This window comes from Triticum urartu, chromosome 7, assembly GCF_003073215.2.
Source record: "Triticum urartu cultivar G1812 chromosome 7, Tu2.1, whole genome shotgun sequence".
In the NCBI taxonomy this organism is placed as follows: domain Eukaryota; kingdom Viridiplantae; phylum Streptophyta; class Magnoliopsida; order Poales; family Poaceae; genus Triticum; species Triticum urartu.
In genome coordinates, this window is record NC_053028.1 from 109,791,741 (window position 1) to 109,808,653 (window position 16,913).

Genomic DNA, 16,913 nt, shown 5'->3' on the forward strand with positions numbered 1-16,913 from the left:
GGTTGATTGTTATCTCTTCATTATATCATTACTCGCTCCTTCCTACTTATTTTTCAGTGAAGAGTTAAATCTGTCCTATTCTTGCACTATTTATTTTTATTTTAGCACCAAAGATATTGTATGGAGTTGCTACTCCTCTAAAGCTTTGTTTTTTCATCATATGCATCTATCCATATGATGCGGAGTCCGACTGCTCTGAGTTTGATGAGTTCCCTGGTTTCTGCCCATCTGATGATACCGATGGCAAGTGCGGTGCAAGCTGTTTTGATGAAGATTTCCTCTTCGACGAGAATGACTGAACTTCAGGCACAAGAAAAGAACTGAGGCCCTTTTAGTTTATCAGCAAGCTTTGCCTAAGTGTCATGCTTAGCTTTGGTGCCACTATGAAAGTGTTCTGAATTAGTGCAGTATGCACCTGTCCAACCTTAGTGTAAATTGTTTGTAATCAGTACTCTCAACCAGTGTTCTAGATGGATGATAGTAGGCAATGTATGTCTGCATAAGACTACTACCCCTTGGCTATTGTAATTTATTCACTTGTCAAATGTTGGATTGAGTATTATGTATCTATCTACTCTGCCACTTCTGCTACTCTATAGCACTGAGCTTTATGCCCTGCTTCTCTTAATCAAGATACATGCTTCTGCTTTGTGATCAACTCGTGTTGTTTTTAATCAGAATAAATACTATTGATTTGTCACAGCGTTTGGACCCGGCACCGCGAGCCAGGCTGCTGGTCTAGTACATACTAGATCGGAAGTGCGCCCTGGCGCACCGGTGCCTGGCTCAGCACAATGACCCAATGTATAAAACTCAAATATAACAAAGCATTTTGTGCATCCAAAGGAAATCAGAGCAATCACTCAAGCTAAATTTATTTTGTACAGATCACAAACAGTAAGTAATATAGTTGCTGCCCAGATAACTGAGTTTAGCATAGAGCATACAAATTAATGATATACCAGAAGCATGTTATAGTTGTTCCCAAGACAACTGGCCTTGAACTTTACTACAAAGCATAAAGGCACAAAGTGTATCAAAAGCAAGACATAGTGCTTGCTCAGGACAACTGACTTGAATTGGACTGCATCAAGTTCAGTACAAAGCGTCAAGACATAAGTTCTATAAAATATAGCCAAGAAATTCATACTGGCAAGCATAAGTGTCAGATTTTGGAGCTGCTCATAAACATAATGAGATAACAGACAAATTGAGAACGAAGCTCTGGAAACATCGATAATAGTAGGACATTTGTCTTTGTTAATCAAAGAACATCTACTGTAGCTTGTAGTTAACCATTACTGAGAACTCCTACTTCCTCCTTCCAAGTGAAAAGGTTATTTTCTGAGGCGAAGCTAATGCAGATAGTAGTGGCCAATACTTGAATGACTTCACCTTGCTAATGATAATATGGAAGATCTACAAAAACAATATAATTAGCTAATGAACCTAAGCACTATGCAAACTATACAAAATTTAGATAAATGGAATACTGAGATTGAACACAAATTAGTAACACTGTGCCTGTAGAGCAAAGTGCAGAAGATTGTACTTCACAATTCAGACATCAATGGTAGCCACCATGGGCTCTATCCTCTGAACTACGTTGATTGAGGCTTTATTTCTTTCTAATTGCTTTGAAGAGTACCTACATCTTTATAACGCCTTTATAAAGAACCAGTGTTCGCACTGTTCATGTAGGCCAGTAAAAGAAAGGTTCATGTGACACTATAATAAGTAGTTAAGAAAACAGATTGAATCTAAAATGCAGCTAAATGAATGCAATAGAAAAGGTTACCATAGCTATTTCTAAATAACTGGATATGAAAGAGAAGTAGCACAAAGCAACACATATGGCCTTTTGAAGGAGGCAAGTGCATCAATGCTACCTCTGAATATAAAATTAGGCATATTGGGGCAACATATTTCTGTAGAAAATTGAGGGATTATAAAAAACTAAAAGGTGGTGTTCTATATAGAACAATAATTAGATCGTGTGAGCCTAGAGCAAGAGCTTTACACCAATAGTAGGCAACAAAACTACTCCCTCTGATCCAAAATGTTCAAAACTGCGACACCTATTATGGATCAGAGGTATTATAAATCAGCATGATCAACTTATAATGTAGGGTTCTGCATCCATTTTAAATGACTCAACAACATACAGCTAAGATATACCGACTTGTCATTGTAGAAGTACACAATTCGCATAAATGACAAAAAAGGAATGCACATATGTGCATTAGAATCAAAGTGGCCAAAAGTGAAGCACGGAGACACTTTATTTTCAAAGGAGGTGAAATTACCTTGTGAATCACTGGCACCACCCTAATTCAAGCTATAGGAGCATAGGGCCCTGAGCAAAAGAAGAAAACACAAAAGATTTAGTTAGTGGCCACAAGAGGACAAAGAAAGTAAACTGCACTATATATTGCTAGCTATGACAACGTCCAAAATATAATTAAAATCTAACGATCAGATCCACTTGTACATGTTTGGGCTCAACGGATCAGAGAACATATAGCGCAGTACATCTCCGTGTTTTTTATAGGAGTCCAGTAATTATATGAATAAAAACAGACTAACCGCTACATGGATTATCCGGGCAAACCGGCACATACATTGACTCTGCGAAAACTATGTTTGGGATAGAAAGGAGAACAAAATGAAAGCTCAAGAAATCATCACCATTCCCCATGAGAAGCCTGCTCCCTCACAACAACATAGCTGGAATAAAAAATATATCTAAACGAAGAGTAGACATGTTATAGAGATAAAAGTCGCAAAGAAGTGAATATATCTTTTGAAACTAACAATACAAATAGAACCAAGATAGAAAGTTCAAGACATGTGAATGTATCTTTCATGACAATGTTAAACAGAAGCCACTTTCCCAGATTTCATTGCGTACTGAACCAAGGCACACACATGGACATACACTGGATCCAACTTGTCTATTTATCAAAAAAGAAAGTAGTAGGAACGTCTTTAAAGAGAAAATACCACATCACCAAACATCAAATGCTTAAGCTTGAAAAGGTATGCATTCATCCACTGTTTACAATCGATCCTACCAGGAAGAAACATTTAAACAAAGTACATCACGCTGACAAAAATATAGGAGCATCTATTCTAAAAAAATCTGAATGCTAACTAAGATTTTTTAAAGGAGTGAAAATCTAGTATGATACATCACATCTTAAGTTCAAGTGTAGATAATTTGATATCCAATATAACAGAAGCTTTAGTTAACAAAGATCAAAGGCATGAGCTTGAGTTAGATGGTTCTAAAATAAAATCAAGATGCGTTAGAAATAACTCACATAATATATACCATACAGAAAATATACACCTACGATTTTTTTAATTGGCCAACAATACAATAAAACAAAGAGGAATAATCATTACTGGTCAGAATGATTAATCAACAAAAAGTGCGACTCTAGAATTTGAATTGTGATATAAAGCACAACATCATCATCTTTCTCCCTACTATTACATTTGGATTGTGTGACTGCAAAATAGGCATCGTAATACAACAAACTGAAACAATGCAAAATAATTACACAGGAACAGAACCTTGGGTGTTGGCTAAGACTTCACGCAAAAAACACAGGGAAGAGATAACTCACTGATGCCGAAAACAATAGGATAATCACCACATGAACAAACAGAGATGCACAATCTAGGTTTTTTGGTGCCCAGTTAACGATGCATGTAGTAGGTAATACAACCAGGTCCCTCATGTAGATAAACACCAGTTTTCCTATCAAATCAATAATGAAATTGCAATAAGTGGCACAACAGGAAAACCTATGCTAGTAACCAGGCCAATACCTCAATGTGAAGTGCAAACCTGAAGCATCATCTGACCATGGCGACTAACGGAGCGACAAACTAATTAATTGAGGCATTTTCCTGCACTCAAGAGGCAGTTAGGAGATAAGAGAAAGCAACACAAGAACAAACATATGCTCGAAGAGCATGTAAAGCATGCATCCATGAATAAGATGCATTGAAATAACAGCTGGAACCTGAGTACAAGCAAGGAAAATATTAGAATGCAATGAGGCATGAATATTAGAAGGTAGCACATGCGCACATCAAGACAGCAAAGAGGTATACCTAACAAAGGCTAAACATAAGCGGAGAAACCTGATCTATAGAAGTATAGAAGAGAGACAGCCACCCCGTGTAAATTTGAGCACAACCAGGATCTATAGAAGTGACCAAAATGCTAGGTACTACCAGGATCTATAGAAGTGACCAAAATGCCCAATTCCAAATGCCAAGCAAGCACAAAAATAAAGGCAGGGGATAATAGTTTTACGTGCTAGGCTTCTACCAATAAGAGAACAAAAAGCAGATACATCCATTGTCCAAACAAAATCTAACAGCCGCTTCATACAGGAAGAAATGTAAGCCTAGGCCTGGAAAGCATAGAAGAGAGGGGGAGAAGGGGACAACCTGCAAAGAGGTGGTCGAAGATAGAGCACGAAAAACTGGCCAGAATAACGAGCACCTGTAGACAGCGGACCAACCTGCAAGGGGAAAAAGAGGAAAAGGTACAACCATGGATGAGCTGCAGTTAACCAGAATTTAGACGGTCCAAAACAAAACCATGGATGAGCTGCAGTTAACCAGAATGAGAGGGGGGCTCACCACAATTGTGTTGGGTGGGAGTTGAAGAGGGAGGTAGGGATGTTGGCCTGCTCCTCTCAATGATATCAGATATAACCTTTCATCTCAATGTATTATTTAGTTATGTTACATGCAGAATGAGATACAAAAAGAACATGTAATATACAAAAAAGGGAATGCAACAACAGCAGAAAGAAATGCTAAAAGGGAACATAGAGCAGAAAACCAACCCAAAATGCAAGCAAGAATCTTTAAAAGGGAACATAGAGCAGCATGAGCATGAGGCATAGAAAAATGGGGTCACCTTAAGATCAAGAATCAGTGGCCCTCTCCCAGTTCAAATCAGATGGATAGAACCACTATATAAATGGGGTCACCTTAAGATGAAGAATCAGTAACCAGCAAAGGAAGAATGCACCTTTTTGGAATTTTAAAGTAGCAAGACATTAAAAGTTCTCTTTTGCCTTCAATACTACACACATTAGGGGAGGTAGCTGCAGTTTTATTGCATAGTGGGCTCAGATTCGCCTTTTCTCGATCATATAACCTATCCCCATCATCTCTTATCACCAGATCAATCTGTTTACACAATGGAGCTGCCCTGGTTATCACTCAACAAGAATGACCATCCAAGGACAGATCAATAGGTATCACAGGATCAGAAAGGATTCTAGAGACAACAGGGAGGATCCAACTTGATACCCACAGGTGCCTTGATTGCTCAAAGGCACACTTATTCCAGCCACAGTTAATCATCATCGCCCTAGCACGAACGCCAGCCACAGACAAAGCGAAATGGCGAGAATGCCCCCGGTGGGGCAGGCTATTTACGCGCGGTGGCACGGTCGAGGTGAAACTGTTCATTCCAGCAGTAACTATTTTTTATCCGATGGACAAGGTCGTTCCAGGGCTCGATCCGACGGCTCGGATCGCATCAAGCGCGCAGCCGGCGTAGTGCGAGGGAGAGGAGGAGAGAGGAGGATCTGATCTATGGCGCCATCGGTAGGGTTCCGGGCGGCGGTTGAGGTTGCAGGGGTGGAAGGAGGAGGAGGAGGACTCATCAGCACGGCCCTGGCGGCGTTGTACGCCGCTCCCTGCCACCACCGCCGCCGTGCTCCTCGTCCTCCCTCCGCTGCCTGCTGCGCCGCCTTGGCCTGCCGCTGCTGCTCCCCGCCGCCGCCACCGTCGTGCTCCTCGTCCTCCCTCCACTGCTGCTCGTCGTCGTTGGAAGGGGGGCTCTGTTGCTGCGGATCTGGCCGCGGACGGCGCGGTTCGAGGCGGTAGGTGGCGGCAGCGGCGATGTGGGTGGGAGGAGGGGAGAGGAGGCGTGCGGGAGGGGAAAGGAGGCGCGCGCGAGGGGAGCAGGGGTTTTTCCCACGGGAGCCACCCCTTTTATACCACCCCTCCGCGAAATGACCAAAATGCCCCGGTGGGGGCACTGTATTTACGCTCTGTTGCAATTGGAATTTTATCCAACAGCTAATGTTGATCGGGTAAATATCCAACGACCCACAAAGATTTGGATCAAGATCCGACGGTCTGTGTTGTGAGGAACTTTCAATCCGACGCGCAAGGGTGCCGGTCCCAACATTTGGTTAGGCAGGTAATGCCAAGTTAATATGAATTCAGTTTTAGTATATGCATTCATACAACATAACAAAATAGTGAAGAAGAAACGTTCAGTTGTGATAGGAGCAAGACACAATGATGATAAACATCGGCATGAGACTAAGACAAAATCAATTTCAGTGTGTTTGTTAACATAGGGAATTAAAGCAATTGCTCAGAATGGATTAGACCAATACAGTAAATTTACATAAAAAACAGGGCATTGCCAAACGGCAAGACAACATATATACCAAAAGTATGACAAACATGACACATTTTGTCATTACAAAAATATGTCTAAAGTAGTGATACAATAATCCAGCGCCTGGTATTTATCAGGGGAGTATGTAAACCAATACAAATCATATAAGTGCAGTACAAAGTAAGATATGGTTCAATAAAAACCATCAAAATTCTTGATAGATCAGGATTACAGCAAGTCATTTATATAGAAATGAATGCATCCCACAAGTTGAATTACCATTATTAATAATTAGTGTAAGTTGGTTACATAGCAAGGACCGAAAACTAAGTAGCACATTACAGGACAGCCGAACATCACAAAATACTAAAAGCAAGGCGTTTATACAAAGGCTGGTGACAGTTAGATGGCAGTCTTGATAAGTACACAAAGTTAGAACCAATGGTGGAGCTCATCATGGCGAGTGATACCGCTGGAAGCATATGATTGCCAATTCCAACCAGTCGGGTATCGCTTCGTCGAGAATCTCATCGGAGTCCATGACGACTATAACTATCGCTTGTCCAGAGAAGGGGTTGCATGGAGCAAATGGATTAAAGGGAAAGAATCACAGGTGATAAGTTTAGCTTGAGGCACCAACCTTTGGATATTTTCAACCGAGAGCAGTCTCGCACAAAGGTATCTCCTCTTGTGTCTCTGCTGAAAGCCCGACCCTGGGTGGCCTGAAGTGCACTTATCCTGTCCAAAAAACCAGTGGGCCTTCTTTGTGTGGCCTGGGTGGCCTGAAATTAATCACCGAAGGAATAAACCAATACAGAATATATGTTTGATCGTTCTGTAGCATGGCATGGTACATATTGGAATGACACGGAAGATCTTCGAACAGTATATGCAACACTTAACACACATGCCTCTTAACTCCTGTTCATCCGTAAAGGATACCATGTTGGATCTGTCATCTTCATCGCATTGAAACTGATGAAAGCATGCCGCCACAAGAATTAGGTAGAGAAATTAAGGGAATCAGAAAGTAAACTTGGGTCAGTGTCATCTAAACATGGGCATAATGTGATCTCATTACAGAATATAACGGCACGGATTTACTAACTATGACATTGGCTAATTCAACAATTCATTGGAAGTTGTTTCAGGCAGAACCACTCTAATCCATCAGGAGTACCTATTTTTTAGGTTCCAACAAAGTTTGTAGGGTTACCTAACAGTAATACCATACCGAAATTGTTTGAAAATTAAGAGAGGGAGAAGGAGAGGGGAGGCAAGATATCAGCAATTAGGCCGTTTTCAGAGAGGAAGGGACCCCGTGGATGGGTCCTTGCGGTCGCCGGCCAAGTTCACGCTGTCGCTGGAGTTCACCTCCGGGCCGTCGCCTAAGAGAGGAGGGGATTAGGTGGAGGATGTCTCAGAACGGAAAGGAGAAGAGGACGATGCAAGGCGTCGGAAGGGGGGGTTCTCGCCTCACCTCGACGACTTCGTCAGTCGCTGTTGAGGCGTCTTATGTTTCAGCCTGGCGGCTACGGCGACGGTTCGTCCTGCTACTGCCGGTGACCAATGGTGGACGGAGTGCGTGTTTCTCACCGTCTCTAGCGGTGTCGTGCCCAGGAGGTCGTCGTAGATCACCCCCCCTGCGTGCACCGAGGGTGCGCCTGGATCTGCCGGTCAGCAGCGGCGCCGATGAGCGCACCTTGACCCGCCACTCCCCCCTGCGCGCACTCCTGTAGCGACATGAGTGGCGGCAATTTCATCCAACTTGTCTATTTTTAAAAATAAGAAAGCAGAAGGTCATCTGTAAGGAGAGAACACCATATCGCCAAAAATCAAATGCTTAAGCTTGAAAAGGCATGCTTACATCCACTATTTAGAACTGATCCTACCAAGAAACATTTAAACTAAGTACAGCAAGCACTGACAAAAATATAGGAGCAGCTATTTCAAATAAATCTGAGTGCTAAAAACTCCATTAAAGAAATGAAAATCTGGTTAGATACCTTATATCTTAGTACAAGTATAGATAATTTGATATCTGATATAAAAGATGCTTTACTTAACTAAGCTCAAAGGACCAAGACTCTAGTCAGATGATTCTAAGATAATATCAAGATGCATTAGAAATAACTCGCATAATATATACCATACAAAAAAATACACCTACAACAAAACCTTTTTAATTGGCTAACAATACAATAAAATAAAGAGAAGTAATCAGTATCTGTTGGAAATATCAATCAACAAAAAGTGTTGCTCTAGATTTTGATGTGTTAGGCAAAAGAGAAAATAAACAACTGCCAGCTTAATATTGGTTGGGAAGTGACATCAATGATGTAATCCTGCTAGACTAGTAGGAAAATGAATAAGCATCTACCATATCCAAGCAGGAGCTAGAACCCAAATACTTGAACCTTCATAATATAATACAGTAATAAAAACAGAGTTTCAGAGTATCAGCTCTATAGACAAAATACTCTTATGGCTAAAATAAGGATAAGCTGTGTAAGTTCATCCTTATTTAACTCCTCTTTATGTAGGTAACATATTTTAAACTCTATAGTTGGAAGAGTGTTCAAACTGCAGGATCCAAACAAATGCACTGGTGACGTACAGAATTGGGGAAAGCTTCAGAACAAACTAAAGAAAACGAAAGGAAATGTCTGCTCAATGGCTCGGATTAACCCAGCAACCTAATCACAGCAGTCAAAAAAATGTTTATGGATACAAAATGGGACATGCTACCTCGGTCACTCTTTACATGAAGAATCCAGCATTATCTCAAGAAAAATCTCAAAAAATCCTATAGTATTATTTTCTGTAGCATGAACAAATAGCTACAGCTGGTAACTTGCAAAAAAATAGAAGTAATAGTATCACAACGAATTAAAACAAGTCATTCAACCGATAACTTGTTGGGAGTGAGTCTTTCTAGTATAACAAAGTGCAACTTACTCTTAACCAGATTAAATCAAAGACCAACAAGAAACAATAAAGGATCAAGAACAACTTATATGCAATAAAGGTATGAGAGAGAAGAAAACTTTACTTAAAACGGCTATAAACACTGGAGCATAAATAAGCAACAACTTTAAATACAAATGAAAAAGGGTTTAGGGTTAATTGCATAGTGGGCTCAGATTCGCCTTTCCTCGATCATATAACCTACCCCCGTCATCTCTTACCACCAGATCAATCTGTTTACATAGTGGAGCTGCCCTGGTTATCACTCAACAAGAATGACCATCCAAGGACAGAACCATAAGTATCACATGACCAAAAATGATTTTAGGGACGAGAGGGAGGATCCAACTTGATACCCACAGGTGCCTCGATTGCTCAAAGGCACACTTATTTCAGCCACAGTTAATCATCATCGCCCTAGCAAGAATAGCCTCTGACACGAGCATCGGCGGCGAGAGGAGAGGAGACCCAGAGAGAAGGGGGCGAATGGGAGCACGAAGAGGCAAGCCGCTGCCCTCCCCCACTCCATAGCCGCACGGGCCAACCACCGCCCACCACGCACGAGGCCTGGACGCGAAAAGACCGAAATACCCTCGGTGGGGGCAAGATATTACGTGCAGTGGCGCGGGATATTTACCCGTCGGTGCGCGCGACGGGACGAACATGCCACACCCGCGGCCACGGTCACTGACAAACGCAGCCCACCCGCGAGGGGCCCCACACGTCAGCTAGTCCCGGTCGAACAGACAGAGTAAGCGACAGCGCGAGGAGGCAGTAACTATTCATTCCTATAGTGCTACTCCAGATCCGACGGCAGAGTACGTCCGATGGCTTGATCCGACGACCCAAACTCCATCAAGCGAACGCATCCGACGGCCGAAAGTCGCTGAGCTCTGAGGAGGCTCGGTGAGACCCTCTTCTCTTGTTTCTGGAAGTGAAACTGCCCTGGTTATCACTCATCAGAAATGACCATCCAAGGACAGAGCCACTAAAATAAGCACATGATCAGAAGGTCTCAAAGAAACGAGGGGGGATCCAACTTAATACCCTGCTCCAGTTTCCTAATTAATTAAAACTGAAGCAATAAAGGAGATATCTGGCACTACATCTAGTGGCATTATATGGCTATAATGATCACCTAACACAGAGTAGCAACATGCGATAAAACAGGAAATAATCCCTACAGAATAATCTGCACTACTTATGCATATAATGAAAAGGAGATAGTTCTCCTAGCCTCTACATCGTGATCATATGGAAAATAATAAATTACCCGAGTGTCCGGAGATCTTCGCCAAGGAAATCTCTGTAGCTGTGATTTGATTAGAAGACCACCATAAGTAGTGTGTATCAGTTAATCAATATTTAAACTAAGGTACATGTACCACAAAAGAAACCAAGTTACATGAATATCCGGTAGTTCTAACAGAAAATACACCAGCTTAATAGCTTATAATTGCAAAGGCGGAATTAGGTGTCCCAGCTAGCCACTATAATTTTGCAATCACCAGAGCAAAATTTCCTGGCCAATTAACCAACTGATGTACGTACATTTTAACAAAACAGAGCAAGTAATAGGAAGTGCATTATTATTTTGAGCTAAAGTGTATGCATATAGTACAAACACTACAGGTATATTCTGATTATTCGTGCTTTAAGCCGAAAAGAATGAACAAGAAGAAATATATATCTGAGAAAAATAGGATTATACATTTGAAAAAAATAATCTTGTCTGATAAAAAATCCATGCATGACAGGAGTACAGGCACACATATAGAGGTTTTGGTGGATACAACCCGTTCTAGCTTACAACATATACACACTGACTCTGCTCATACACAGATAGGTTCTGGTGTGTATAAATTGTTCTAGCTTACAACATATACACACAGACTCTGCTCGTACATGAGAAATACAAAACAGAGCACAAGCCTGGATTCATGTGTGTTCTTTATCTATTTGGGTTGACCAAGATATCTATGACCACCTCTAAATTCCCGTAGTAGCTTACAAATATTGTGTGTATCTATATTTCATTTAAATTGGGGTTGTTGGTTCTGAGTCAAAAAAAATCTAGTACTGGACCTGACAGACATAGGAGACTATCTCATCAAAGAACATGTACACAAAAATTTAAATCAAGCCATGTAAAAAATGAAGTTACTTTTATATTCTTCTTCTTTTTTAATTTCTTTGCTATTAGCAATCAACGATGCTCACACCCAAAAGGAAGAGGAAATTAAGGGGCCCCTGACATCATGGTTGACATATTTGTGGCGTGCACCCTGGTCTCAAATCTCAAAGATATGGATGGGTGAAAGACTATCTAAATGTAATTAAAGTCGAACATTCCAAAAAAAATTGATTTGCTAACTACAAGACCAAGGTAAAACCAAGAGCGGACCTCATGTATACCTGATAGTGCATCGGACACCAACGATGTGCAGCCAACTCTTCAGAAACCCATTGGATCCTTGGCGAGCACACACTTCTCTAAATGCCCATCTTTTAACATGGTGATCTGCTCAACATTGCAAGCCGACCTGCAATCACAAAAGCAAAGCATCAGCATTAGAATAGGAGGAGGAAGTAACTAAATCAGAGGAGACCCAAACTTTAAATCCTAATACAATGGCACACGCACACACGCGCGCGCACGCACACACACACAGACACACACACATGTCCACACACATACACATCTTTGTCATGAACAGGATATGGGAAAATCTGATATATTACTAAAGAGTGGCAAAGGATAACCATCTACATTTAAGTGTTGCTTGTTAATTAGGCAATTTAAGAATCAGCCTCCATAAGGCAATAAGTGCCACTGAGCTACAAAAAGAACAATATTTTCCTTTTTATTAAACCAGAGAAATGATGGACCAGTTGGCTGGAGATGAAAAGAAGCACGCCAACACTTCTATGTTACAGAACTGAACGCAGAATGCAGACATTTATTCAATAATTACAGAATCAAGGATACATTGGATTTGAGGCCACAAAACAAGCCTGAAATAAACATGAAATAAAGACATAATAAACCATAGCATATCTCAACACGGGTATAACCCGCAAGACTCTGGGCATGCTTGTCACATGAGAGCAAATAAAACGACATTTTTCTGTCACAACTCCTATTTGTTAGCACCTCAAATACCAAATAAATCACAGCCAAGAAAGAAATCATTAAGTAGCTAGAGAATATACAGAACCCTCTAATAGGACAAAATTAGTGTAATCAGCAAGGTACTACCACTCTCTCCAATATGAAAGAAGAATAAATAAATCATATATGTGCACTGCCCTAGTTCTATTCTCAAGAAATGTTAGTACACATTTTAGTGTAAAAGGAAGGGAAAACTAAATATAGGCTTAAGAAATACTATTATCTTATTATCATCACTTCTGTCCCATTCTTCAGATGATTTAAAGTCAATAGGTGCTTCAGCAGTATGCACACAACAGGACCAATTCGGCCATTATAGCAAGAATCACACACAAAAAGAGAAGTGGAAACTCCCTCAAGCAATCGCCCAAAGTCAGGTTTGGAATCTAATAGGATAAAATCAAGAAACTTCAATCTCAGACTGAAGCAAGAACCAGTATATAGGAATGATTCTTAAAATGGTGATTAATAGAAAGCACTGGCAATACAGAATGATGCCCAGTATATAGGAATATGATTACAAAAAAAGACTGAAGCAAGAACACAGGTAACAAGTGAGGTGCAGATGTGAATGAAGATTCCAAACCTGTGTGACGCCCTTGAACATAGCTTCATATACCACATTAGTATATCAACTTCAAGTCTTCACCATATTTGCCCATCAAGGTTACACGTGCCTACATCACAAGCCAAACAAACCACAAACATGAACATCTAGCTCACAATCGCATACACCTGAACAAATAATGCCTTGCTAACCTTCCAATGAAGTGGTCAACGGCTAGGAGGTGGATCCATGCGGAAGCGACAGCCATCTCGCTCACAAACACTCACCAGCTAAAGTAAAACCCCTACAGTACCAAGAAGTAGAATCATGTCACATCTAAAAACAACAGCTGCAACAATCTGCAAGTAAAACAAAGAATTACACACACTTTGGTAGAAATGCAACATATGTTGTTTGCCTTGAAGTGAAGAAAGTTTAATTTATTAAAATAACAACATGTTTCACTTAGCCCAGAGTAAGAACTATGAATTATATCACATTGTCCAAAACACCACATTTGGTATAGGTAAATTTCAAAACATCATCGCATATAGTATTAATTAGCAATGAACGATTTCTTCATATAATCTGTAAGAAAATGTGAAAAGAGCACATAGATAGAAACAATGAAGTTGAGATGAAGGTACCAAAAAAGGCATACCTAATGTGCGTAGGTAAGTTCCATTGAACCAGAAAGAGTATAACAAGTTCACTGCACGACAGAAAACACATGTGTTACGAATACTTCAATCTCCTTTGTATTGCCATATAAAAAGAGTAACAGTAGTGTGCCCACATAAAGCCAAAGCTAAGATATCTGGAAAAGGCCGAGTTGAGTAGAACAAAATGTGAAACTTGATTGCAGTTAGTATCACAAAGAATGCTTCAAGCGACCATACTTAATTTTGAACTGCTTGTCAAAATTGAGTCAAGCAAACCATGATACCGCCACAACAGATAGGGCGACAACTCAAGCTCTTGTTATACAAAGAAATCAAATAACTGGATTCAATGATCCTTGATGATACATTGCACTTAAATTTCTGCAGAAGTCTGGGAAGGCAACTAAGTTCTGCTATGTATGGTTAGAACAAAGTCGCTCTGAGGAATTTGAATGGCCATATTTATGAATGTTCCCAAGATAAGTTTTTACATCAGTTTATTATGTCGAAAGAGAGGTGGGGCGCCGGCCAGCATCCTCTTCCAGCTCAGTGCAATACCCACAAACAGTGTACCCCTTTGGAAATAATGAACCATTACAAATGCAGCCCCAATAAAAACAGAACCATCTTCTGATAACTAAATGTGCACCTTGGCACACCCTAGTCAGGCCAGTGGAAGGTTGTGGCGATAAAAATACACGTATGAACAAACATTAAATACTGAAGATGACAAAAACAGGGAAAGATAGAACGAACAAACATAGAATGCATTTTTTTTCATTTCCTAAAACAACCAATCTAAATGAAATATTAAGCAAATCTCTGGAATGAAATTTAGAACCAAGATTTCCTGATATAACAGAAGGTCAAACTTAGGCCTTCTATGAAATAATAACTACATGCAAATATCAAACAGACAATATATCATTACCCTCCTCTATATCTTAAGAAGAAAGAGCAGATTGTATGCTTAAATTGGAACTGAAACTGTATGCTCAATATTTCTGAAATGGCACACTCAATATGTGCCTAATCATATCTATCAAATGCCTTTGTCAAAGAAACAGGGTAAGTACTAAGTACTCGAACAGAATAGGAAAAAGGCAAGGTATCGTGATGGTACTACTCCATAAAGCAAGTTTCAATACCCTAATATCACTTTCGTAGCGGCGTGGACCAAAAAGGAAGAGGGGCCTCTTCCTCCTCGACACCTCCTCCTGTCTTCTTGCTCAACTCCGACGTGCTCAGGAGTTGGGTTCTGTAGCAGCAACGGATCTGGCAGAGGTGTCCACGGGAAAGGGTATCAGCAACATCAAAAATAATAATTATGCATCACGAAGTGGCTTAACTCTGGAGGAGCATGGTATTGGTGGTTGGCGCCATAGAATGATTGTGCAAGTTTTGCAATAAACACACCCATGGGTGACTTATAAACTGCATAACCAACTAACCAAATTGAATCATCCAACCACTCAAAGTTCTTCCAATAAATCACACTAAAAATTTTGTTGCCTTATCATCTTGTCAGTCTGAAACTTATATTTTTTTTCATTAGGTGAAATTTTAACATCCTATAATCCTTCACTAAATTGCTCTTCAATAAATACTAAAACTAATTCCATAAAATTCCTAAGCAGTAGAAATACTACTTGTATGTGCTCTGAATAAATGTCAACAACTCCTCTCTCAGGCTCAATCAACTCATATGCATGTTTTTTTCTTCTCATAGTCAGATGAATACTTTCCAAATACAATATTGCCAAATTAATAGCAATCTTGATAATTAGCACACAAATATATGATACAAGATGATAAAAATTAAGAACACAACTAGTTAAATAAAAAAAGTTTAGGAAAGGCATGAAACAAATGCTCCTGGTTGGCTAGGAAATTAGAAATTGCAAGCTTTTGCTGCAGCTTACAAGTCATGAGCAGAAAATTTAGTTTCCCTTTCCTAATCCAGCCCAATCAATACAAGAAACTGAAGTGTAAGAAAGAGATACGTAATGAGGATTAACTTCACGAAGCGAAACATCTAACAAGACTACAAACAGATGGGATTTGAGTTCACGAGGAGGTTCATGGAATCGAGAAAATCCCATTACCTTCCTGCACTAATCACACCCAACAGCCGGAAATCGCAATTAGACGGTGTGGACAAGGCGCCGTTGACCTTGGCATGGCTGGTTCGTTGCCAATTGGGGAAGAGAAACCAGAGAAGATCACGCGCATGCAGCAAGCCAAGAATTAGTCGATCTGTTACCATTTTTTTCCTTTCTCAGAATCAGTCGATCTGCTACATGGGCTAACCATCAAGTACGTATAGAGGAAACAAGCCATCGGCCGGCCCTGGTCCCTCTGCTCCATACGCTCAACCTCGCCACAATCTGCGCCATCAACAACACCAAGTGGTCAGTGCACGAAGATTAACCAAAGAAATTGAGCAGTGAACCAAAACAAAATTTGCCTGAGAAGGAAAAGGAGAAGAGGACGATGCAAGGCTGCACCTCATGGCCAGCGGGAAGCGGAGCCGCGCGTGGGGGCGAGAGAGGAGACGGAGAGGAGCCGCCTGAATCCACCGGAGCCGCGCCGGCGACGAAGCCGATGCCCAGCCTGAAACCCTTGCCACGGCTCAGGGTCGCGAGCGAGCGCGAGAGGCCGTGCACCGTGGATCTGGCCGAACGAGAGTAAGAGGCGGAGCACCTGCCGTGTGCACGCGAGGACGACGGCGTGGATCCGGCAGGCAGGGCGAAGGAGACGGCGGAGCCAAAGCAGCGGCGCTTCTCGGCGTCCGGCCACCGAGCGGCAGGCGGCTGCCCTTGGGCTGCTTCTCGGAGGACTTGCCACGGGAGAGGAACAGGGAGGGGATGGTAGCGCGGCGGTTGCGGCTGGTCGGTGGCGGCGGAGGACGGGGAGGATGGCCGGCAGGGCGAGGGGAGGCGGGGAAGAGAGGAGTTTGGAATGGGAGGGGGCGGCGGCGGCTCCCTCGAGTGAAAAGGAAGAGGGGACGAAGCCGATTGGGGAGGAACCCTATGGGTGTTGCACTTTTATACAACATAGTGAAATTACGAAAATGCCCTCGGCGGGGCACGAGAATTACGCGCGGTGGCACGA

At 41.5% G+C, this 16,913-nt stretch overlaps 1 long non-coding RNA gene across 10 annotated transcripts; it reads right to left on the minus strand.

The window, feature by feature from the left end:
• Nucleotides 1-850: 850 nt before the first annotated feature.
• On the minus strand, nucleotides 851-16,824 carry LOC125517997. Of its 10 annotated transcripts, none has more exons than XR_007287897.1 (14): nucleotides 16,307-16,824; nucleotides 16,110-16,186; nucleotides 15,905-15,982; nucleotides 14,948-15,074; nucleotides 13,799-13,849; nucleotides 13,350-13,441; nucleotides 13,177-13,267; nucleotides 7,932-11,961; nucleotides 7,355-7,839; nucleotides 4,663-7,233; nucleotides 3,838-4,541; nucleotides 3,633-3,766; nucleotides 2,307-2,356; nucleotides 851-1,419 (listed from the first exon to the last, which is right to left on the minus strand). It is a non-coding gene; the product is annotated as an uncharacterized LOC125517997 (long non-coding RNA). The 10 variants fall into 10 exon arrangements; XR_007287899.1 differs by adding an exon at nucleotides 3,004-3,070 and having other exon boundaries at nucleotides 3,857-4,541; nucleotides 15,905-16,186; XR_007287898.1 differs by adding an exon at nucleotides 3,004-3,070 and having other exon boundaries at nucleotides 15,905-16,186.
• Nucleotides 16,825-16,913: the final 89 nt, after the last annotated feature.